We start from the raw sequence: 2960 nt of genomic DNA on the forward strand, positions 1-2960 counted from the left end.
GGCTAAACATAGTAGAAGATGCGGAAACCGCCACCCAGGTGATCCGCCCTTTCTCTATTGCTGTTTCGCCTGCCGACGAGTGTGCGTGTTGTGTTCATCTTGTGCATAACAGGAATCGCAATAGACTTTTGCATCAGTAGAAACTATCAAATGGACTAGCGATGTCACATTCAGCGAGGAAAAAGAAATGACACGTAATGTGACGACAGAATAAATGTGTTGCGGTCAGCTGCCTAAAGTTACCGAGCAACGACCACCAATTACAAAAACCACGTGAAATGGGTAACTCAGATAGAATGCAGATAGGTAAATATATCTGCATTGTGAAATGCTCAGATTGCGTCCATAGCTCTGCGACAAGACCTCGGAAATGGATTATCACACTTCGTACTCGTTGTTATAGCTTTCATGATGCGTGAAAGGTATATGTAGCGCTCATAGTTAACCCGTGTGAGTATTCAATTACCTACAAGAGAAATTATGTATTAGCTCAATATCATCTTTTTGTAGCCGCACATTTGCATTCGTCACGCCGCGCTATACCATCCGGTATTTCTCCTTTGCGCATAAAAGTTTAGGTATTTTGTTCTTCCCTCTTTACTTTCTTTTTGTAGTAGTTCACAGAAATGCTTATCTGTAAAAGCTTGATGTAAAGAAAATGCTTTCTTGATTATGTCCTGCACCAGAATATGGGTGGAAGAAGTAATAAGAATACACGACCGGAGCGACGTAATGAAAGATTCGCTGCATTTAATGGCTGAATATAGGCTGCTTTACGTTTTATCATTTATTGAGCAAGTTTAACAGGCACATCGAAACGGCGCAATACCGCTGAATATCAGTGATAGCTTGATTTGGTGAAGTCAGGCATAGTGCAGCGTATCAAGTGTGGCAGCACAAAAGACCCCTGAATACCGGAGGCCTGTGACGTCAGCTTCCTTTCAAACCAGCTCTGCCCAGTGCTTCAAGAAAAAGGTGCTGTAAGGCTTTTCAATTTAGAAGGGAACGCGCACTGATGAAAAAAATTGCTGCTTTCGTTTTGCAGTATATTATAGCACATTTGAGATTCCGCGAAAAGAGGCTAAGTATTGTATTGCTCATGTCAAAAATATGAAAAGATCATTGAATAGAGTTCGCGGCTGTGCCATGCTTTCGTCCTGGACAAGTAGGAGAAAGAAAGTGCAATTTAACGGAAGGCGAGGGTCGAGGACGTGCTGACTACGTTAGGAGCAATATTATTCTGTGCTATTTCAACTTTAGGAAAACGAAATCTTAGCACTCGCGAGCAGCAATGCGCAGCTACAGCAACAACAAGAACAAAAAAAAATGTAATGAATACCTCGAGAACTTAGAAGTTGACATATGTACTAAAGGACGATCAGAGATCCAACAATGAGAGATAGTTGGATGTGCTCCAATAGTTCGTTAAATCGCGTTAAATTCTTGTGTTTTATGGGCCAAAACCACGATCTGATTATGAGGCACGCCGTAGTAAGGGGCTCCGGATTAATTTGGCAAGCTGATGTTCTTAAACGCGTACCCAGTCACGGTGCACGGGCTCTATTGTATTTCGCCCCCATAGAAAGGCACCTGACGTTGCTAGGATTTGATCCCGCCACCTCGTGCTTAGCAGTGCGACGCCAAAACTACTAAGCAATAACGGCTGTCTTTACATCGCCTTGAAGCACTTGCTAGGCCATGTTGGCAAGCAGTGAAACACTGATGAAAGAAAGTTTTAACATCGCGTAGGAAGTTCATGTGCATAAAAAATGCAAGCTCGACTATATAAAGAATGTCCTAGCAAAGAATTGCACTCAGTATTGTACTATCTGGCTTATCTCACCATTAAAAAATTGTGCAGACTCCATCGATGATGATTGCCAACCTAAGCGAATGGCCGAGAGCTTCAAAAGAGCTATTCGCTTTATAAAAGGAATGATGCGCTCGAATGAGTTTATTTGTTACAGTGAGAATTTTAGCTAGTCTTTGTTGTTTCATAAAAAAAACCAGCACACTTGTAGGGCTAGTACAGGCGACCATACATATAAGCCGACTCGTCATAATTGTGCTGTCCCCAGCGGCGCGAGCTTCTCCCAGAGCCCTTCCTGGCAGCCGCGACAAGGAAGAAGAGGAAGACTGTTCTGCCCGAGCGTCCCTCCGCGGCATCTGAACCTTCAGGCGCCCCAAAAGCGATAGCACGTACGCCCCAAGAGTATGGTTTGCACAACATCACGCGCCCTTTGCATGAGCGCCGTTCTAGTGGCAGTGAAAGTCAGATCACCGCGAAGATCACGAAAATGGCCGAAAGAGTACAAGAGACGAAGTCGTTTTAAACTTCCACAGATGTCGGTTACACCTCCGGCTCCGCACTCACATCGGCGACAGTCATGCTACGACTGTCGCAATTGCACCCAACTCTTGGAATCGTTTGACGAACGAAAGATTCAGGGTGTTTGTAACTGCGTGCAGATGACTTTTGTTCTCTGCTTATGCGTATTAGACATTTTCTTCCTTCCTCAGTACAAGGTGGCATCTCGGCTGCATCCGGTTAGCCTTCTTGCCTTTTCCTTATCACTTCTATCCCCCATGCAATCTTGTGCAATATTATCAACTAAATGCAATGGCGAGAGTTCTTCAATCTATATAAATGCGCGCATATGTGACAATGACGATAACTGCATAATGACGGTACGACAACGACGACAATAACGAAGAAACACGCGGTGGCGTATCTTAACGCATGGATGGGCCCTCTCATCTGGATTAGCTCACTAGGCATTCTGCCAACCAGGTATTTCCCGCAGGCATTAAAAAACATGTCTCCCACAATCTTTGACCACAATTCGTGACATGTTTAAAGGAATGACCATCTCACAATGTAAAAATAAAAGAAGCAAAGTAAAACAACATTGTTATATCGATAATAGAGATTTATTTTTTCCCTGCCCACTTGTATTTTG

The sequence above is a fragment of the Dermacentor andersoni genome, chromosome 6, assembly GCF_023375885.2.
Source record: "Dermacentor andersoni chromosome 6, qqDerAnde1_hic_scaffold, whole genome shotgun sequence".
NCBI classification, from domain to species: Eukaryota; Metazoa; Arthropoda; class Arachnida; order Ixodida; family Ixodidae; genus Dermacentor; species Dermacentor andersoni.